This window comes from Rana temporaria, chromosome 1 (genome assembly GCF_905171775.1).
Source record: "Rana temporaria chromosome 1, aRanTem1.1, whole genome shotgun sequence".
Taxonomy (NCBI): Eukaryota; Metazoa; Chordata; class Amphibia; order Anura; family Ranidae; genus Rana; species Rana temporaria.
This window is the reverse complement of record NC_053489.1, coordinates 309,128,749-309,152,222: the sequence shown is the minus strand read 5'-3', so window position 1 is coordinate 309,152,222 and position 23,474 is coordinate 309,128,749.

Genomic DNA, 23,474 nt, shown 5'->3' with positions numbered 1-23,474 from the left:
ATACAGATAAATGTAATCAACATGTTATTACAAAGAACCAAAGTAGTTCAAGTCTATATAACATTTTTATCAGAAAAAAAAAATAATAATAATTATATAATAAAAAGAAAATATATAAAATAAGAAATAAATAAAATTAAATGCAGAGTAAGAGAGAGAAAAAAGGAGGGAGGGAAAGGAGAGAGATGTAGAGAGAGATATTAGGGGGAGTGGGAGGGGGGAGGATGAAGCCGGCACACATGGCAATAGTAACGGACAACTGGCAAAATCATTATATTCAGTAAAACCTCAATGAGAGGCCAGGGTCACTACATTTAGTACAAGCAGGGACCCCAAATCAGTGATATGAGGTTTTATGAAGTTTGAGAATCATGAGGGGGTAGGGAAATTATATCTTTATAGTGTTGAGTAGAAATAAATAAGGACCAGGGGGCCCAGGTTTTGGAGTATTGCTCACTAGTGTCTCTGGCAATATGGGTGAGTTCCTCCATGAGACTAATCTCGGAGATTCTTTGTAACCATGATTTAATGGTGGGGATTGTGGGTTGGCCCCAGAGACGGGGGATAACAGCTTTAGCTGCATTAAGGAGATGTGGGATAAGTGAACGTTTATATTTACCTATGGGTCTTGAAGTGGCATGAAAAAGAACTATCCACGGCTCAAGTGGCAATTTCACTTCGGTGATCTGGTGTATCATGTCTAATATTTCCACCCAGTAAGGCCGAATGGAAGGGCAGAGCCACCAGATGTGGGCATGGGTAGCGTTCTGACCGCAGTTCCTCCAACAGAGTGGAGAGTTATTAGGGAACATGTGATGGAGTTTGACAGGCGTGTAGTGCCATCTAGTTAGAAGCTTGAAGTTAATTTCAGCCATGGAAGAAGCCAAGGAGGAGACATGTGTAAGTTTAAGCACTTTGTCTTTTACTTTATCTGAGATATTAGCTCCCAAGTCTCCCTCCCATTTGGATAAGTATCCCGGGTATAAAGGGTATTGCAAATCATTAAGGGCCCTGTAAAATTGGGAAATACAATGTATAGGGGGGTCCTTATGAAGAAAGACCTGTTCTATGCCATTGAGATCCTGAATACCCCGTAATGGATGTGGAAGAGATCGAATAAAACAACTCAATTGATTGTATCTCCATCTGTCCAAGATTGAGGGTGAACCATGACCCAAAATCTCGGGCAGAGGTCTAAGGCAATTGGCAGAGACAACATGATGTAGGAGGAGAGGTCCACCTGGAGACCAAGCTTGAAAACCTGGGTCAATGGAACCTGGTGCAAAGTAGTCATGAAATACTAATGGGGTTAATAGAGAATCGTATGACCATGTGAATTTCTTATGAAGACCGTCCCATACTTGTAAGGAGATTAGAGTAAGAGGCGAAGTATTAGGGGAAAGAGTTCTAAAAGAGCGTGGAATCCAAGGGGTCGCAGAGAGATCAGAATTGCTCAGGGAGTGCTCCAGTTGAACCTATAATTTGGAGGTAGAAGCATACTTCCAGTCCGTTATACGTGAAAGTATGACTGCTTGATAGTACATTTTAAAATTGGGTAGAGATAGTCCCCCGGAGCATTTGGTCCTGAAAAGAGTCTCTCTGGAAACCCTAGGACGCCCATCTTTCCATATGAAGCGGGTGATCATGGTCTGTAAAAGAGTAAAGAAATCCATAGGAACTTTTATGGGGATCATTTGCAATATAAAGAGAACGCGGGGAAGTATGTTCATCTTGATTATATTAACTTTACCTAACCATGAATGTGAAAAAGAAGACCATTTTCGGAGATCATCTTTAATGGTGTTAAGAAGAGGGATATAATTATGTCTAAAGAGGGAGTGAAGGTGAGGGGTCAGGTAGATGCCAAGGTATTTCATGCGTGCTGGTTCCCAACGAAAAGGAAATAGGGGTTTCAGCTGATCAGCTATCGGTTGGGGAACTGTTATATTTAAAATCTCAGATTTGGAAAGGTTAATCTTAAAATTAGAAAGTGTCTGGAAGGAGGAGAATTCTGACATCAAATTTGGCAAAGAGATACGTGGCTGTTGAATAAAGAATAGGATGTCATCAGCGTAAGCTGCATATTTATGAACTCTAGTGCCAACTCTAATGCCATTAATGCTCCTATTATTTCTAATTGTGGCTAAGAAGGGTTCGAGCGAGATAGCAAATAAAAGAGGGGATAAAGGGCAGCCTTGTCTAGTCCCGTTATGTAATGAAAAGGAGTCACTTAAGGAGCCATTGATACGTACTTGTGCAGTGGGGTTAGAATAAAGAGAAAAAATTCGATAAAACATTTTAGGGCCAAGACCAAAATGACGGAGAGTAGTTTTAAGGTAGTCCCAATCCACCCTGTCAAATGCTTTTTCAGCATCAGTGGAAAGAAGGAGGGTGGGCTGGGAGCACTTCCGAACATAATGGATCAAGGACAGAGTGCGAAGAGAATTATCTCTGGCCTCTCTGTTAGGGATAAAACCAGTCTGATCAGCCGAAACCCATTTGGGTAAAAGGGGAAGTAACCTATTCGCTATAACCTTGGCAAAGAGTTTGGTATCGATATTTAAAAGGGAAATGGGCCTGTAACTACTGCATAGGGTAGGGTCTTTGTCTGGTTTGGGGATGACTGTGATGTGGGCGGATAAGGATTCAGGGCGAAGGGCAGACTTATGGGAGACGGAATTTGCGTAGGCTACAAGATGAGGAAGTAAAATATCACCAAACGTTTTATAATATAGGAGTGTGAAACCATCAGGTCCAGGGGCTTTACCTGAAGAAGAGGATTTCAGTGCACACTGAAATTCTTCTATGGAGAAGTTGGCTTCAAGGTCATTAAGGGCTGACCTAGACAGTTTAGGAAGGTTGGCCTCCCTAAGATAAGTAAGGATCCGTTTACGTTTTTCTGAGAGTGGTAGAGAGGCCAAGCCACCTTCAACATTATATAAGGCAGCGTAAAATTCCTTGAAAGCCTTCGAAATTTGGGGAGTGGTGTGTACTAAATCTCCGGATGGTAGTTTTATTTTGGGTATGAAAGAAAGGGTTTTTCTGGCCGTGAGGGATCTAGCTAACATTTTCCCCGGTTTGTTACCCCATTCATATACCTTCTGGGATATGTAGTGAAATTTTCGCTTAGTTTCAAGGGCAAGGAGGTTTTTAAGTTCTTCTCTCTTAAGGGTGAGAGCTTCCAGGTGAGAAGTGTGTAAAGAAAGTTTATGTTGTTTATCTAACTCAGCAATCTGATGCAGGACCTGTTTAAGCTGTTGACCATGCTCCCTTTTTTTCCTCGCCCCCAATTCTATAAGATTACCTCGTATTAGCGCCTTATGCGCTTCCCACAATAGAGAAGGGGAGGTGTCCGAACCAGAGTTTTCTTCAAAGTATTGGGAAAGAGATTTAGTTAGAATGGAGACCTCTGTCGGATTTGTAATGAGTGAATCATTGAGTTTCCAAATATTGGGGCGATTAGGCAAATCGGGTATTGTCAAACAGATAGAAACAGGAGCGTGATCAGAGAGAGTGGCAGTCCCTATGCAGGCTGAACGTAAAAGGGGGAGGTGGAAGTGATCCAGAAAAATATTATCTATTCTTGAGTAAGAATTGTGGGATTTAGAGAAATGGGAATAGTCTCTGCCTTTAGGGTGCAGTAGACGCCAAGCGTCCATGAGTTGGAGATCTAAAAGTTTTTTCTTTACCTGTGTTAGTCTTTTGAATGGGATATTTGAACGGCCTAGTGAGGTGTCTATCGTAGGATCTAAAGGCATATTTATATCCCCCGCAAGAACAACCATTCCCTCAGCAAAACGAGAAAGCTTTGTAAGAGTTTGGATAAAAAAAGCAGGTTGATTATGATTGGGACAGTAAATATTGGCCAGAGTACAACTAGTGTTGCCTATAAAGCCTTTGACAAAAAGAAAACGACCATGATCATCTGCTAACATATCAATAAATCGAAATGATGTACTTCTGTTGAATCCAATGGCCACTCCCTTGGCCTTGTTAGTATCTGACAAACTATAGTACCATTGCGGGAATTGTGGTGAGTATAGTTTAACAGATGTAGTGTGGGTCAAGTAAGTTTCCTGAAGGAAAGCAATAGAGCAGGCAGAATCCTTTAGTTCCCGCAACAATTGATGTCTCTTAGCAGCTACACTAAGTCCCCTTACATTGTATGAAGTGATTTTTAGGGTGGCCATGTCCTCAGGAGGAAACACCTCACCGAATCAAATAGCCATGCGTGCCAGCAGGTTAGGGTAGGGAGGGAAATAGGAAGGAAGGGGAGAGGGTGGAGAAAGAGAAGACAAGAAGGGGAGATGAAGAGAAGAAAAGGAAAACACAAAAACATATGATCAGTATCACAACAGTTCGTGGAACAATTGGGATCGAGGTGATAAACACGCAGAAATCTGCGGAAGTCCCAGTGGGAATGAGGGGAACCGGCAGTCAAAGAAAAATTTACGAAAAAAATAACAAGGAGAAAAACTAGACCGCCAATTCCCAGCAACCCCAAAAGGAGAGGGGCAAGGAACAATGTGCCCATCAAGGATATCAAAGTGAAGCTAAAAGCTCCGTCAGCTAACGACCTGTAAAAAAGAAATTATCATATAAAGAAACCAGCAATGTATAAAACATGAAAGTAGCATTCTCCAAATATTGGGTCAACCTGTTAAAGTGACATGCATTCAACATGGCGCAAAAAATAAAAGAAAAATAAAAAAATAAATAAAAATAAAAAAATAAAATAAAATAAAAAAAAAAAAAAAAAAAAAAAAAGGGGGGGGGGGGGGGGAGGCGCCAAAGAGCAAAAAAAAAAAAAAAAAAAAACAGGAAACGGTTCAGTTTAAGCGCAATATAATAACATCAGAAACGTGCCAAGAAATGTTCAATGTGGCAAACAAAACAACTAATAGTAAAAAAGGAGGTATTAAACTGAACCAAATACTTTTTTCCTGTGAGGAGAAATGCTAGAAGGGTAAGTGATTGGGTTCACTGGAGTGCCTCACCCATTTTTCTGGGACGAGCTTGGAGCAGAGATCCGCCCTTGTTTGGCGGGGGTCTTCTTCCATTGGGAGGAGCGAAGAGTGGTGAAAGTGGGAATAGGGTTCTGCCAGCCCGGGAGCTCCATGCGCGGTTCAACATTATATAAGGCAGCGTAAAATTCCTTGAAAGCCTTCGAAATTTGGGGAGTGGTGTGTACTAAATCTCCGGATGGTAGTTTTATTTTGGGTATGAAAGAAAGGGTTTTTCTGGCCGTGAGGGATCTAGCTAACATTTTCCCCGGTTTGTTACCCCATTCATATACCTTCTGGGATATGTAGTGAAATTTTCGCTTAGTTTCAAGGGCAAGGAGGTTTTTAAGTTCTTCTCTCTTAAGGGTGAGAGCTTCCAGGTGAGAAGTGTGTAAAGAAAGTTTATGTTGTTTATCTAACTCAGCAATCTGATGCAGGACCTGTTTAAGCTGTTGACCATGCTCCCTTTTTTTCCTCGCCCCCAATTCTATAAGATTACCTCGTATTAGCGCCTTATGCGCTTCCCACAATAGAGAAGGGGAGGTGTCCGAACCAGAGTTTTCTTCAAAGTATTGGGAAAGAGATTTAGTTAGAATGGAGACCTCTGTCGGATTTGTAATGAGTGAATCATTGAGTTTCCAAATATTGGGGCGATTAGGCAAATCGGGTATTGTCAAACAGATAGAAACAGGAGCGTGATCAGAGAGAGTGGCAGTCCCTATGCAGGCTGAACGTAAAAGGGGGAGGTGGAAGTGATCCAGAAAAATATTATCTATTCTTGAGTAAGAATTGTGGGATTTAGAGAAATGGGAATAGTCTCTGCCTTTAGGGTGCAGTAGACGCCAAGCGTCCATGAGTTGGAGATCTAAAAGTTTTTTCTTTACCTGTGTTAGTCTTTTGAATGGGATATTTGAACGGCCTAGTGAGGTGTCTATCGTAGGATCTAAAGGCATATTTATATCCCCCGCAAGAACAACCATTCCCTCAGCAAAACGAGAAAGCTTTGTAAGAGTTTGGATAAAAAAAGCAGGTTGATTATGATTGGGACAGTAAATATTGGCCAGAGTACAACTAGTGTTGCCTATAAAGCCTTTGACAAAAAGAAAACGACCATGATCATCTGCTAACATATCAATAAATCGAAATGATGTACTTCTGTTGAATCCAATGGCCACTCCCTTGGCCTTGTTAGTATCTGACAAACTATAGTACCATTGCGGGAATTGTGGTGAGTATAGTTTAACAGATGTAGTGTGGGTCAAGTAAGTTTCCTGAAGGAAAGCAATAGAGCAGGCAGAATCCTTTAGTTCCCGCAACAATTGATGTCTCTTAGCAGCTACACTAAGTCCCCTTACATTGTATGAAGAGATTTTTAGGGTGGCCATGTCCTCAGGAGGAAACACCTCACCGAATCAAATAGCCATGCGTGCCAGCAGGTTAGGGTAGGGAGGGAAATAGGAAGGAAGGGGAGAGGGTGGAGAAAGAGAAGACAAGAAGGGGAGATGAAGAGAAGAAAAGGAAAACACAAAAACATATGATCAGTATCACAACAGTTCGTGGAACAATTGGGATCGAGGTGATAAACACGCAGAAATCTGCGGAAGTCCCAGTGGGAATGAGGGGAACCGGCAGTCAAAGAAAAATTTACGAAAAAAATAACAAGGAGAAAAACTAGACCGCCAATTCCCAGCAACCCCAAAAGGAGAGGGGCAAGGAACAATGTGCCCATCAAGGATATCAAAGTGAAGCTAAAAGCTCCGTCAGCTAACGACCTGTAAAAAAGAAATTATCATATAAAGAAACCAGCAATGTATAAAACATGAAAGTAGCATTCTCCAAATATTGGGTCAACCTGTTAAAGTGACATGCATTCAACATGGCGCAAAAAATAAAAGAAAAATAAAAAAATAAATAAAAATAAAAAAATAAAATAAAATAAAAAAAAAAAAAAAAAAAAAAAAAGGGGGGGGGGGGAGGCGCCAAAGAGCAAAAAAAAAAAAAAAAAAAAACAGGAAACGGTTCAGTTTAAGCGCAATATAATAACATCAGAAACGTGCCAAGAAATGTTCAATGTGGCAAACAAAACAACTAATAGTAAAAAAGGAGGTATTAAACTGAACCAAATACTTCATGTGAGTCCTGGCGTTGCTCTGTTTCCTCAACTCTTCCGAGAAGGTGGGCCATGTCTGAGCGAACCGCAGAGATGTCCTTTTTGATCGATTTCTCCATATTATGGAACATGCCCGCCATTTCCTTTTTAAGTTCATTCAGTAAAGAGGACATATCGGAACCGGTAGGGGAACCGGGGTCATCCATTACGTCTGAGCCACAGGATGAAGCTGGCGAACTTTCACGGATAGAAGCAGCGTGGGAGGCTGGAGAAATAAGAGATCTTGAAGCTCTGGTTTTATTGATCATAGAGCTGGGGCTTTCCCTTTCCGCCGCCAGAAACCGTTTAATGGACCCTACAGCGGCCTGATGTAATGTTGAAGCCTTGGCGGAGCGTTTGTTTATTGTTGAGCGGGAGGCAGAGCCTTTAGAAGGCATTGCTAGTTATATTCAGGTCGGTAGCTAGACGGAGTGCCGTTTAAGCGCTATCTCATAGCGACATGTGGAGAGTAACTGTGCACCAGGTTTTAGTGTACGCAAAGTAACTTGAATAAAGGAAGCGGTTCAGTAAGGTAAAGAAACGGCTGGATAGTACAAAAAAAAAAAAAAAAAAAAAAAAAAGGGGGAAAAATTCCAGCAAAGTATAAGTATACAATTCGTGGGTACGTTTCAGGAAATGTTCAGAGTGATGGAAGTTTAGTTACTTGCAGGGATTATCAGTGGTAGAGATGTGAAAGTCTCAATGAAAAACAGGATGGGGTGTACCAAGATGGCCGCCGTGCCACTGCTAGGCCTGCTTAAATACAGCTGTATATTATTGAAATATGCTCCCAAATAAGTGTAGAAAGCTGCTTATGCCTTGTGGGGAACCAGGCGGGTGATGAGGAGCAGCTAAGTGTGCGAGGAGGAGAGGGCCTATGATTCGGGTGAACCAAGATGGCCGCCGGACCTCCGAGATTAGGCCGGAGCTGCGGGACTCGAGTATCCAGGGGGGGATCACCGCGAACCGTCAGTCGGCGGTATTATTAAAAGGAGAAGGGGGGACCAAGCTGCCGCTGGGCAAGGCTGGTGGCAGATAGGCACTGGTGTCGCGGACTGCGGGCGGAGAAGGAGCCGTACCTGAGGCCGGAGGCTGACGTAAGGCGGAAGGCCGCGGAGGGACGGATGTTGGTGGCAGGCTCTCCAGGCTTCGCAGCACGGATGGATCCGTGGGTCACCCCCACAGAGGATGGACGGCCGTCTGAGCTACACCCGGGTGTCGGCAGGAGCGGAGGATCGGAAGGCCCCAAGATGGCGGAGGGCTCCGGCAGAGCAAGGCCCAGCCTCGTCCAGGAGCAAGGTCCGGGACCAAAACCAGCAGCGAGACCCCAGGTTGGTGGCTGATACTGTCCAGGGGTGTCTAACGAGGGGTTGGAGCCTTGTTAGGGCAGCAGGGAGCGGCGGATGGGGATGGATAAGCGGTGGGTGAGAGGAGCTCTGCAAAGCACGTCCGTCCTGGTGCACGTTCAGACACGCCCCCCATGTTGGCATACCATTCTGTGGAATTATGGACTGAATGATACAAAACAGCTCTATTAAAGGCAACAAGGGTTCGGCCTACAGCACGTTACGAAAGCAAATTGTTGCTGGCAATCAACAAATTCAGAATATTGAAGGTTTGAATGATTGAAGGTGTCAAGTGCAAGAAAAAAGTTTGCAGCACAGAATTGTTACTGCCGGTCCGGATCCAAACCTTTTTGACCTTGAAAGGGACTGCTGATACATTAATGGTTCTTCTTACTACAAAGATGGAAGATGGAAGAAATTCAGGAATTGCTGGTGTTTGTGTAAAAGCATCTTTAAAAATGAAAACTTTGAGCCTGGAGATGAGAGAATCCTGGACTTATGTGGATTGGACCTCCCCAAAACATACCAAGCTTTACTTTCAGTAAGATGGTGAGAGATGTGATGAAGTCTGAATGGACGGTGACATCAGCTCGTTTTTGCACAATATTCAAGATCGTGATGTGATTTACAAAACAAGGAGCAATCTTTGAAATAAGGCCTAACAGCTATACTGGCCACGGAGGTTTACTGAATCCTTTTGCAGTCATGGTCTAAAGTTATATTATCTAATAACTGTTTCATGGGGATATTTTAGAGGTTGGTGAAGAGAGATGTAACCAGTCTGAACTTAATATTTCATATGAGCCATTGTAAAGCATCCAGTACCTCAAACCATAATGCTTGATTTATGGATGAGTTCTAGTAGTTAGAACCGATCCAAGTGGGGGAATATGTAGTAGTATATGTTGTAATATATGGATATGTATGTGTATATATATATATATATATATATATGTATATATATATATATATATCTATATTATATGAGTCTAACATATACAGGCGGGATTTCAAACCTGTCATTCAAACAGACAGGAAGAGTCTCAAAACATTACTCAATCAGTTTAATTAAATTAAATGATAAGTCTAGTTTACACATCAGGCCTGTAAGAGGTTTGTCTATTGTCAAAAAAGGCAGAAACAGGATGGAGCCGTTTTTACATATCAAACCACTATTCAGATCTCATGCAATCTAATTACTTATTAGAGGGGGGCTTATTAGTATGCAAGGATGCATACTAATTAGTGACTTCGGCTGAAGTCACATCCTGTCTTTTAAGAGTGGCAGGTAAATATGTCCTGCTGTCTTTCAATTATATAATGTTGGGAATTTCTGGCTATCAGTTAGAGAAGAAACCCCCATGTATTCTCTGCATGAACATGTGAAGGCACAGATCTAGAAGGGATCAGAACATGTATTCTCTAAGATGAGACTTTGACACTACATTACTTTGTTGGATTCTTGTATCATCTGTGGACTTTGTATGTTATTGGAAGATCCATTAAATGCGTTCTCTGGAGAACCTGGTGTGAGTTGTTGCGGAACAACCTAATTTACTCTCTGACTTCAGTACATTGGATCTTATGGTTCTGTGTTGGACACTATACATGATCACTACATGTGTCCCCAAATGCAGCCATGTCCCCCACATTCCAGCCATGTCCTCCATACCTTGATGCCGCACGTGCCGCCGTTAATCAGCGTGCGGGGAACAGCTTTCGTTTGAATAGCTGTATCCCCGCTGTGTATAGACACTCCCCCTTGCGCGGGATTGGACAGCTCATCCGTCCAATCCCGCGCAAGGGGGAGTGTCTATACGCGGCGGGGATACAGCTATTCAAACGAAAGCTGTTCCCCGCACGCTGATTAACGGCGGCGGCGGCTTTGCGGCAACGGGTTTGCGGCGGCGGCGGGGGGGGGGGGAGTCGAACAAGTATTCTATTTTAGTATTGGTGGTATTTGCGGGAGTACGAGTACTCCTGCAAATACTCGGTATCGGTCCCGATACCGATACTGGTATCGGTATCGGGACAACCCTAGTCAGTACTTACATAAATATAATTGGTGAAAATGATCTTTAGTGCTGATATACCTCGCAAACTTGGAACATGTGAAAGAGGAAACCTAGTCATAGGAAAGACGTGGTGTATGTAGTATGGCACTGCAAAAATTTATGTACTTACATTGCTGAAAATTATGCATGGCTTAACCGTCATTCGGCTATAGCGCGGACCTGAATTGCCGGGAGTCCGTCAATAGATGTCCTCCCCTTCTCATGCTCCCCACGTGCCCCTGCAGGGCGTGTGCGGCACGAGCTGTGATCACAGAGTCACTGCGACTCGGGTGATCACAGATCTGAGTAAGGGGCTGATCCCGACCCTTACCACGTGATCAGCTGTCAACCAATGACAGCTGATCACGTGATGTAAACAAATCTTTGGTAATCGTTTTTTTTTCTCCTCACACTAACAGCGCGAGAGAAAAAAAAGCCGATGACAGGCTCTTGTGCAACGGACATCGGTCCCAAAGAGGAAGAGGCACATCTGCTTAATCTATGCCCACCATTACCGCCTGCCAGTGCCACCTGCCAATGCCACCTGCCAGTGCCCACAGTGCGCACCAGAGCAAAAAAGTGCCACCTATCAATGCCCACGAGTGCCACCTATCAATGCCCACCAGTGGTGCCAATCAGTGCCTCATCAGTGCCACCTAGCAGTGATGCCTATCAGTGTCACCTACCTGTACCCATCACTGCCACCCATCAGTGCCCATCACTGCCAGCTATCAGTGCCACCTATCAGTGCCACTTTTCAGTGCCCACCAGTGACACCTATTAATGCCTTTCAGTGTCACCTCTCAGTGCCCACCAGTGCCACTTATCAATGCCCACCAGTGCCGCCTATCAGTGCCCATCAATGCAGCCCATTGGTGCCAATCAGTGCAGCCCATCAGTGCCCATCAGTGCAGCCTCATCAGTGTACATCAATGAAGGACAAAAATTACCTGTTTGCAAAATTTTAAACAAAATATAAACAGGTTTTGTATTATTATTTTTTATTATTTGACTTTTGCCTTTTAACTGCAGAGGTGATCAAATATTACCAAAATAAAGCTCTATTTTTGGGGAAAAAATTATAAAATGTCATTTGGGTACAGTGTTGTATGACTGCGCAATTGTCATTCAAAGAGTGTGAGCACTGAAAGCTGACAATTGGTCTGGGCAGGAGGGGGGTTTAAGTGCCCAGTAAGCAAGTGGTTAAAGGTGAATGGCTAAATAGAGTATGAGCATACCTATTGTAATACACTGTACACAGCCTGTAGATTGTACTCACAAAATACTCCTTATTAAAAATAACCAAGTGTAACGTTATCCCCTTAGGATCTTTTGATCGATGGGTCCTTCTGTCTTCCCCTAGCCATGTCACATCCTGAACTGACCCAGAACTTATCAACACATCAGTAGCAAAAGGTAACATATGTTACATTTCGCATTTCAACTCAAAGTGCTTGCCAGAGACAAGCTTCTCACGAGGTGTGCAGAGAGATGGGGTGTGTCAGCTAAAATATTCCAGGCAGTCAGACAAATGCTTGGAGATGGAGAAAAGTAAAATCTAATAAAACAACCATCTCCTTGCTAGCTGAGTGTTCCATTGGCTGTGGCGGAAGCTGAGCACCCTGTTCAACCTCATAGCTAGACTTATACAGCACCTAGTGCAGCGCTACCCAAGAAGGAGCTGCTTGGTTAGATGGGTCCTCTGTTCTTTACCTCGACTCTTGAAGCTGTTTGGTCCCCACCATCACACCTGGTTATAGATTACGCATACCTGTGTAGTTTAAAGTTTTCTACCAGTAGGTGGCTCTAGCAACCAGTGGCCAAGAGTAGAGTCAGGTGGAGGCGGAACCGAAGCCAGCGCTACCATGGCTCAATCTGCCCCTGTCCCCTGCATTCAGGACTGGTGTTGCCAATTGTGGGACTGAACCCACCCAGTAAGAGACTCGGGGCTATGGGTCCCAAACTCAGGGCTATAGCCCCAATAGCCACCCCTTAGCGACGCCACTGCTATCAGGTCCTCTCTGAGGTGGGCGCACACAGCAACCGGTCTTCACAGCTTAAGTTACAAGGCATGGGAGCTTTCTATGCTCAGTCTTTCACTTGGGTTCTCACAGCTCTGTTCTCATGTAGGCAAGCATAGCACAGATCCGCGTATACTGGTCTCCCAACACTGTCTGTATAGGGTCCTGAGCAGACCCCAGCAATAAGTCTTCACTCTCTCATGCTCCACGCTGTTCTCCCTAAGCTCTGGTAATTTGACTGGAAAAACACTGTGTAACGAGACCCTTGCTCGCTTGGTTCCACTCTCCCGACACTCCTCTTCTACTATTGGATCAGATTGCAGATCGCAACGTCTGATGGTTCGGCCATCCGATGCTCCGGGATTTGAACTACAGCTATGTGCCATTCGAATCCATTTGTGTTAGCTCAGAACAAACACCAGGCAGGCTGTATGTAAGTTCACACACACTTTTATACAGCAGTTTGAACACCCTGCACCCAACAACCACTTTCCTATTGGTCAATTGTAAAGTATATTGTAGCAGTGTTGCCAACCGTCCGTTAATTTACAGACAGCACGTAAATTTGACCCTCTTTTCAGGGTGTCCATAAAGTCCGTTATGGGCATCGGGTGCCCGGAAAAAAAGATGGCCGCGAGCCGACCATGCAACTGTGCATGCGCCATTCCGAAGCCGACTGGGCTCGGGAAAGCTTGTATGCGCTCGGCAGGGCGGCGCATGCGCAGTAACATAATGGCGCCGCCCGGGGCCATTTTTGAATAGACGATCGAGTCAGGAGGACTCAGGAGGGACACTATGGCAGTAGTTGGCTCGTGCAGTGCACTCGTCATAGGCAGCAGAGGATGGAGCTGTGTCAGCCCAGCACAGCCAAACCCAGCACAGCCAAGCCCAGCACAGCCCAGCACAGCCAAGCCCAGCACAGCCCAGCACAGCCCAGCACAGCCCAGCACAGCCAAGTCCAGCCAAGCCCAGCCCAGCACAGCCATTGCTTTAAGGTAATAAAGAAGCTGGTGGTGGCAGGAGGTGGTGGGGGCAGGAGGTGATGGGGGCATGAGGTGACGGTGGAAGAATGTTATGCTGGCACCTTGGTAGGAGCTGGGTGAGGTGATGGTGGCAGAAGGTAATGCTGGCAGGAGGTGGTGGGGGCATGAGGTGATGGTGGAAGAAGGCAATGGTGGCACTGTTGCAGGAGGTGGGTGATATGATGGTGGCAGAAGATAATGCTGGCAGGAGGTGGTGGAGGAGGTGATGGTGGCAAGAGCCAATTGTGGCAGGATGTGGGGGTGGTGGGTGCAGGAGGTGGTGGTGGTGGTGGGAGCAGGAGGTGATGGCGGCAAGAGCTGGCAGGAGGTGGTGGTAATGGGGGCAGGAAGTGATGGTGGCAAGAGCTGACAGGAGGTGATGGTGGCATGGGGTGATGATGGGGCAGGAGGTGGTAGGGGCAGGAGCTGGCAGGAGGTGATGGTGGGAAGAGCTGAGAGGAGCTGATTATGGCAGGAGGTGGGGGTGGTGGGTGCAGGAGGTGGTGTTGGTGGCAGGAGTTGAAGGTGGCAAGAGCTGGCAGGAGGTGGTGGTGGCAGGAGCTGGTGGTGGCAGATGGTGGTGGGGGCAGGAGGTGATTCTAGGGGCAAGAGCTGGCGGGGGGTGATGGTAGGGGCAGGAGCTGGCAGGAGGTGATGGTGGCAAGAGCTGGCAGGGGTGATGGTGGCAAGAGCTGGCAGGGGGTGATGTGGTAGGGGCAGGAGCTGGCAGGAGGTGATGGTGGCAGGAGGTGAGGGTGGTGGGTGCAGGTGGTGGTGGGGGCAGGAGGTGATGGTGGCAAGAGCTGGCAGGAGGTGGTGGTGGCAGAAGGTGGTGGTGGTAGAGGCAGGAGGTGATGGCAGAAGGTGGTGGGTGCAGGTGGTGGTGGGGGCAGGAGGTGATGGTGGCAAGAGCTGGCAGGGGGTGATGGTAGGGGCAGGAGCTGGCAGGAGGTGATGGTGGCAAGAGCTGGCAGGGGGTTATGGTAGGGGCAGGAGCTGGCAGGAGGTGATGGTGGCAGGAGCTGGCAGGGGGTGATGGTGGTAGGGGCAGGAGGTGATGGTGGCAAGAGCTGACAGGAGCTGATTGTGGCAGGAGGTGGGGGTGGTGGGTGCAGGTGGTGGGGGAAGGAGGTGATGGTGGCAAGAGCTGGCAGGAGGTGGTGGCAGCAGGAGCTGGAGGTGGTGGGTGCAGGAGTTGGTGGTTGGGGCAAGAGCTGTCAGGAGGTAATGGTGGCAGGAGATGATGGTGGGGGCAGGAGCTGGCCGGAGGTGATGGTGGCAGGAGGTGATGGTGGCGGCAGGAGGTGATGATGGTGGCAGGAGGTGATGATGGTGGCAGGAGATGGCCGGAGGTGGTGGTGGCAGGAGGTGATGGTAGCAAGAGCTGACAGCTGGTGGTGGCAGGAGGTGATTGTGGCAGGACGTGGTGGTGGAGGTCATGGCAGGAGCTGGTGGGTGCAGGTGGTGGGGGCAGGAGGTGATGGCAGAAGGTGGTGGGTGCAGATGGTGGTGGGGGCAGGAGGTGATGGTGGTAAGATGGGTAGAGGGTGATTGTAGGGGCAGGAGCTGGCAGGAGGTGATGGTGGCAAGAGCTGGCAGGGGGTGATGGTAGGGGCAGGAGCTGGCAGGAGGTGATGGTGGCAAGAGCTGGCAGGGGGTGATGGTGGTAGGGGCAGGAGGTGATGGTGGCAAGAGCTGACAGGAGCTGATTGTTGCAGGAGGTGGCAAGATGGTGGCAAGAGCTGGCAGGAGGTGGTGGCAGCAAGAGCTGGTGGTGGTGGGTGCAGGAGTTGGTGGTGGGGGCAGGAGGTGATGGTGGCAAGAGCTGTCAGGAGGTGGTGGGTGCAGGTGGTGGTGGGGGCAGGAGGTGATGGTGGCAAGAGCTGGCAGGAGGTAATGGTGGCAGGAGATGATGGTGGGGGCAGGAGCTGGCAGGAGGTGATGGTGGCGGTAGGAGGTGATGATGGTGGCAGGAGGTGATGATGGTGGCAGGAGATAGCCGGAGGTGATGGTGGCAGGAGGTGATTGTGACAGGACGTGGTGGTGGAGGTGATGGCAGGAGCTGGTGGGTGCAGGTGGTGGGGGCAGGAGGTGATGGTAGCAAGAGCTGGCAGGAGGTGATGGTGGCAGGAGCTGGTGGGGGCAGGATGTGATGGTGGTGGGGGCAGGAGCTGGTGGCAGGAGGTGATGGGGAACAGAAACCGAGGGACTATTATAGTGAAAATAACAGAAATATGTTTTTTCTTACCTTAATATCTACCTTAAATCGCATTGCTATTTGCATAGTGTACTTGTTTGTAGCCTAAATACTGAAATTTGCACTTAAAACTGTAATTTTGTAACTTTTGTAAAATGTCCGTAAAAATTTGCCTGTGCCAGTAAATTTTGGGTGTTGTGCCAGTAAATTTCAATCTGGTAGGTTGGCAACACTGCATTGTAGTTCTCAATTAGGTCCTCTTGGCCATGCAAATGAGGACTTGAAACAGGGTCAGCAGGGATTGGTCCGATAGCTTGAATAGGAGGACTGATATGTGTAATGAGACAGAAGTCCCAGGTGGCAATCAAAGTACACAAACAGCCAAACACAGAACAATGCTTTTCCTCCAGACCATGGAGCCGTCTGGAGGGGGGGTTAGCCTTAAGACAGGGCAGAAGACCCCCCACTGTGTAACAGATTTCAAGGAGAAACACTTCAGCATTCCAAGGTCCATGACAATACTCCCCCCTGGAAAAGCAGTCTTAAGGTTCCAGGTCTGTCTGCCGGGATAACCCATCCGCATTCACGTTTTGAGGCCCTGGCTGATATTGTATGGTGAAATTGTAGCTGGTCTGAATGGATGAGCAGTCTCTCTGTAACTTGTGGATCGGGTAAGGCAATATCGCTGCAGATGACCGGTTTGGTTACAGGTATAGCACTTAGGTCTGGTAGGAGGATTGGGTCGGGCTGGTAAACTGGGCTGAGATAGTGGATAGCGCTCGCTTTTGCCTGACCTCGGCCAAAGTAGCCGCTTGCTGTACAGTCCATGGTCGCTTATCTCGCACCCAATCCCGTACTACTGAAGAAATGTGGTTAAAGAACTGTTCTAAGAGTACTAGCTGGGTGATGTCCTCTATGGTATGAGCGTGGCTTCCCTAAAACCAGCCCTTAAGGTTCCGCTGCAGACGATGTGCCCACTCCACGTATGTTATGTTGGTTTGTTTCCGGGATTCTCAGAACTTAATCCGGCTGGCTTCGGGTGTAATGGCAAATCGGGCTAGCAGAGCTTCTTTTTCCTGGTCATAGTCTTTAGCGTCCTCGTCCTCCAGGGCCTGATACGCATCTGCCGATCTGCCAGTTAAATTACTCGCCAGTAAGGCGACCCAATCTTGGGACAGTACCTCATGTATCTGGCATAGTCTCTCAAAGTCATGCAGGAATGCTTCAATTTCCTCCTCTCCTTCCTTAAATAGTTTGAACGCCCGAAAGGGCAACTTACGGAAAGTCGCTGCATCTTTAGGCGTTTTCTCAGATTGCCGTATTTCTGCCATTCTCTGCTCATGTTGCCGCTCTCGTTCTCTCTCTTGTCACTCTCGTTCTCTCTCTTGTCTCTCATCCTGTAGTTAAATGTCTCTAATGGCATTCTGTATGGCGGTCTCTGATGGGTTAGCACCATATAATGCCAACCGCTCTCAAACTCGTTGCTGAAACAAGTCTTCAACTGACCAGGGTCCTGCATCACCATCCCTCTGATCTAGAACGTCTGCAGAATGGCACGGCTGGGCACAGGCACGTACCTGTACGTCCCCTTTAAGTGACACGGCCCAAAGCTTCGTGGCCGCGGGACCCGCGAACCTAATCGCCGCCGGTGTCCCGCAATCGGTCACAGGAGCTGAAGAACAGGGAGAGGTGTGTGTAAACACACCTTCCCCGTTCTTCACAGTGGCAATGTCACTGATCGTCTGTTCCCTGATATAGGGAAAGGCGATCAGTGACATCACACTTCCAGCCCCGCCCCCCTACAGTTAGAAACACATATGAGGTCACATATAACCCCTACAGCGCCCCCTAGTGGTTAACTCCTAAACTGCAATTGTCATTTTCACAGTAAACAATGCATTTTTATAGCATTTTTTTGCTGTGAAAATGACAATGGTCCCAAAAATGTGTCAAAATTGTCCGATGTGTCCGCCATAATGCCGCAGTCATGAAAAAAATCGCTGATCGCCGCCATTATTAGTAAAAAAAAATATTATTAAAAATGCCATAAAACTATCCCCTATTTTGTAAACACTATAAATTTTGCGCAAACCAATCGTTAAACGCTTAGTGTGATTTTTATTACCAAAAATATGTAGAATAATACGTATCGGCCTAAACTGAGAAAAAAAAAATTATATCTTTTTTGGGGGTATTTATTATAGCAAAAAGTAAAAAATATTGTTTTTTTTTTCCAAAATTGACGCTCTATTTTTGATTATAGCGCAAAAAATAAAAACCGCAGAGGTGATCAAATACCACCAAAAGAAAACTCTATTTGTGGGGAAAAAAGGACGCCAATTTTGTTTGGGAGCCACGTCGCACGACCGCGCAATTGTCAGTTAAACCGACGCAGTGCCGAATCGCAAAAACTGGCCAGGTCCTTTACCTGCATAATGGTCCGGGTCTTAAGTGGTTAAACTGCAATCTCCCAGTTCTTTCATATGTGCCTCTCCAGTCCTCCAGACTGTGTCCACTCACCAGCCCTCTTGACTGCGACCTCGGGTCCTCCTGGAGACTCTTGGAGTGTTCTCTCCTGTTGTCTTCTCTCCTGCTCTCTCATGTGCCTCTGGTTCCGGGATATCTTGACTCCTCCCGGATGCACCTGAACCCCATCCCAGGGTAAACCCCCCAGACTGGGGAGCTCCCTGTGGGCCGACAGCCTCCACACCCTTTCACTCCAGCTCTTCCACCCAACAGCTCCTCCCCAGCTGGGCTGACCACAAGCTTTTAAGGAGGCCTGCACCCTGCCAATCCATGTTTGGGATTGGTCAAGGCTCCCCAGATACCTAAGGCAGCTCCACCTCTCCTCCCCTCCTCTCCTTCCAGGACCATCTAGAAGGAAGGGGGAAGTGATGATGATGCCACCTGTCAGTCACCCAACTCTTCCTGAGCAACTCCTAGCCCAGCATGAAAATAAACAGGCCTAGCCATCAACTAGCAATGGGAAAAAGAAAATTGTGCTTATTCAGTGGAAAGCAAGCAAGCAACTAAAAGTGTTATACTACACAAATGCAAGAAAAGGAAAAAACAAGCTGTGCTAATAGGGTTAAATGCATGAAACCATGAGAAATATGAAACTGTGCCAAACTTATGAGTGACAAACGTGAATATAAATTAACACATACATGCAAAAAATTGTGATATAAGTAATGAATGATCAGACACTCTCAATAATAAACAGGGAATGAAAAAAACAACAAAAAAAACAATAAAATTGTGATTAACAAATAAAAGTCCATGAAAAAAGAACAAATATCACAGGTGGATAAATCCCATATAGTCCAAAACCGAAACCATAGAAACTTCAATCTCCAAACGGTGAAGGAGAATACAGCAACCCGAAGAGTGATGATAGGGAAACACCTCCACCTTAATGATGTACTGCCTCTTACCAAATGGAATTGATCTCTTATGACAGGAGATCAAAAACGCATATACGCTGGTGTCCAACAGGGAAGGCATCAATACGATACAGCCTCAATCGATGTATAATGCAGGATGCACTATAAAAAGAGAAGAGGAGCTCGCATAGCATAAAATCCAACGTGAATTTATTAAAAGATAAAAAATGCGCACTTACAATAAGTCAAATGCATATGTGCATATAAAAGATCGAGCCGGCCGGCTCCTCGATTCACCTGCCCGTGGCTTCCAGGTACAGCTGAGCGTGGTCACGTCAGGTGCTACATACGTGTAAAGGCACTTGCCCCAATACTTTTGGCAATATACTGTATACCTGCTGGTCTCCTTGCACTATTTTTTAATAGCTCCAGACTGACTAGTGGCTAAAGGCATGGATTGATAGTGGCAGGCCTTTTAGAAGATTCAATTATATGGTAACTAGCAGAAGTGATAAAGTATGTAGGTGCAATAGGTTTGGGGGATGTGAGGTTGAACACATACTTTCCAGTAACCCACAGGAGACAGGCAGCATGGACCACAGTTGTTCCAAACACTTACCTTGTGTGTGTGTACACAATAGCTATCAGCTCAGCTTGGTAAGGGTATAGCAGCATTAGAGGTGGTGTGCAGAACAGTGTGCCTGTGAAGCTGCCACTGCTGTTAAAAAAAAAAAGTAATTCAACTTGCAAACTTCCTGAACTTTAGCAACCCTGTTTACTTGCAATCTATGACCTCCATAAATAGTTCAAAGATTTTTTTCTGTTTATACAAATAAATGGCACAATAGCAACTTTCTTTAGATGTGCGATCTGCAGAAAGTCATTGAGTTCATCAATCTGAACAACCTGGTTACCCTTGCTGTTCTCTACTTGTGAAAAAAGGTGATAAAAGTTACAGAGACATTTACGTCAGACTCTAACACTTTGTTAAGGTCACCTGCCATCAGCAATATTTGTTTCAACTTCTGAAAATGTTCCACTAGTTTTGTGCAATTACTTATTTTTTTTTACTGATTTCCCCAGATAACATTATATATATGATGTAAGCATTTGCTGTAGTTTCTCAATGCTTGAAGGACACCACTTATCAATTTAATATACCTGCACCCATCTAGTGTGTAACTCAGTTCTTCTCTATGTTTACTTATTGTCTTAATTTTAATGTTAACATTCTGTTGATTCACCAGATTTCAAGATTAAACCTGCATTATACCAATTTGCTTCAGAATACGTTGACAGTCCATGCTAAAATAGTGTATGGTATAATTGCTTTGGTGACATTCAAAGGGCTCTCCCATGTAACCTTGCACGCCCTTCCATGTTCCTTTGTGCATTCCGTCTCTTTCGCACAGTCTGTTTGCATTTATCAGCATCTAACTATATGTGCACTGGAGCTGAACACTTCTCCTCAATGCTACTCCTGGTCTTTGTCAGTCACTGTGCTTATTACAGTGTACATTGGGACTATTTCTTCTCATCTATCATCACGTTAGTTACATATTGTGCATCACAGTGTTCTCCTATAGCATCTGCCACTAATTCTTACACCAGTGACATACTGCCACACTAGTATTTGCTCGCTGGCTGTATTTACTGCAGATATCACTAATTAATTTTACTTCTCTTAATTTTTTCTCAATGGTTTAACGTAGGTGACACAGGTGGAAAGTGCCATGCAAGGTCAGTTTCACGCTCTGTTAGTGACCAAGAGTCAGAGTTGGGAAGCAACAATAATAAACTGTATACTAAAACTTTGTTTTATATTTTGGATAAAGTGGAAAGAGAACCCCCTTGGATTTTTTGCTGTCTTTACCCTTGTTAGGAGATAAAGGGCCAGATCCACAAAGAGTTACGTTGGTGTATCTATTGATACTCCGCGTAAGTTCTACGATGCGCCGTCGTATATTTGTTTTGTATCCACAAAACAAGATACGCCTGAATATGGTCTAGATCCTACCGACGTACGTCTTAGTACGTAGTCGGATCTTAGGTGCATATTTACGCTGGCCGCTAGGTGGCGCTTCCGTTGATTTCCGCGTAGAGTATGCAAATTAGCTTGATACGCCGATTCTCAAACATACGTCCGTCGGCGCAATTTTTTTACGTCGTTTACGTAAGGCTTTTTTCGGCATAACATTACCCCTGGCTCTATGAGGCGTACGCAATGTTAGGTATGCACATCGGGACAGCGTAAAATTTTCCGTTGCTTGTGTAAATCGTTTGTGAATAGGGCTTTGCGTAAGTTACGTTCACGTCAAAAGCATTGACTATTTGCAACGTGATTTCGCGCATGCGCACTGGGATACGTCCACGGACGGCGCATGCCCCGTTCGTAAAAAGCGTCAATTACGTGGGGTCATACTAGATTAACATACAACACGCCCACTCCAAGCCTACTTTGAATTACGCGGGCTTACACCGGCAGATTTACGTTACGCCGGCCCGCATATGGGAGCAAGTTCTTTGTGGATACCCTACGAGCCACTCTGATCTACGACGGCGTATCGCTTATGAGATGCGCTACGCCTGCCTAAATATACGCCCGTTTTTGTGGATCTGGCCCAAACTTTTTATATTTGTCATGGTGAAATTTTCACCGGGACTGAAAATGAGGAAAGATTAAAAATTTTGGATTGTTTGTGACCAGAGCTTGAGGTGAGGATAGATATTCTAATGGGAACACTTGTTCCAGTAACAGTTGTCTATGAGGGGAATTGCTTATTCAAACAACCTGTTTTGTCTACAAAATAGGAAGTCAAGAAAAGTCCCCCCCCCCAATGAAACACAGATGACGCAAAATAAACTATAGGAGTTTTAGAAATTCCCACAAATGAGAAAAAAAAGTTTATATATGATGGGCAGAGCGAGGTTCTGTCCCTATGGAAAGGGATTGAAAATGTGCACAGAGTTTGAATGTCTGCTGACTGCAAAACTACAGAGAGTAGATTCTAAATGGAGAAAACTGCTCAGGCAGTTTTCTCCAGAATTTGCTATTGTCGGATGGGACTCTGTAGTTTGGAGATCCTGTTATATCCTCTGTGTTGTGAGAGACATAAGACTCTGGTCTGGAACAATGGATGTTTATTTCAGGTCATCTGTACACTGCAGCATGCATCCCAGGACAGTACATCTTATCAGCTTCATTACATGTGCTCTTCCAAAATGGCTACTATGCCCCTTGACCCTTGTCATCACTGCTGGGTGGATCCAGCCTTAAAGTGACAGTACATGTTGTAAATAAAGGCAAAAATGAAAAAAATAAAAAATAAATCCAAAATGGTTGCATAGAAGCAAACCAAAAAAGGAGGTCAAGGACAAAGAAATGGTTAATCTCTGTGCCTGAATGAAACATTCAATTTGTGTAGTAAATACCTGGTAGATCGCTGTGCAGACATCGGGTCAAAAGTGAAATGGCTGCAGTGATGAAGAGACCTTCAATGAATTGCAATCTCTGCCGTCAATTAAGGCATATATAGCAGCCAAAACAGTCCAAATTGGATAGCTGTTTAATCAAACAGTAAACAGTCACAAACTGAATTTGAGAAAATATACTGACAGAGACATGAAGCCTGCAAAGCCTGCATAGCACCATAGCTCATAAATTAGCAAAGAGTGACAAGGATAGGATGAATAAAACATACCTGTATATATACCGCAAGAAATGAAGCTGAATTATCATCAGTGATAGCGTCCAGGGCCAAACAGCCCAGTCACTTGTAGCAGCCAAAGCTGTGCTTTTAAATACCCCCCAGGTGCGGCGTCTGACGTCGCCGCCGGGGGCGGGCTGTTAACAGCTGTCAGGAGACATCCCTTAGCCAATCGCCTTGAGGCCGTGGAGTGCAGGTGTGTACACGAAGCCGCCGCCCGCCCTGATGGGCGTGTCCAGTTGCAGCGCGTGCGCACAAGCACATAGACGGCGTGGGAGATGACGCTGATGGTGTGGGCGCCATGTTGGAACCTGGAAAGGTCGCCCAAACAGAAGACTGGCGACCACCAGCCATGGGGCCTGACCAGCTTCTTGGTGGAAATTGAGGCAATGAAACAGGGGTGTTAGTTGAGAGCTGTAAGGGATCACTCAGGGGGAAAGTTTAGACCAATGTTCCCTAAAACCGAGTGCGCCCCCTAGTGCCCATATAGCCAGTCAAACAGTTGGGGGAGGGTCGGAAAAGTGGCCATCTAAGAGGCAGAAAAAGGTAGCAGATATAGAAAGAGACCTTTATACATATTTAAAAAGATGGG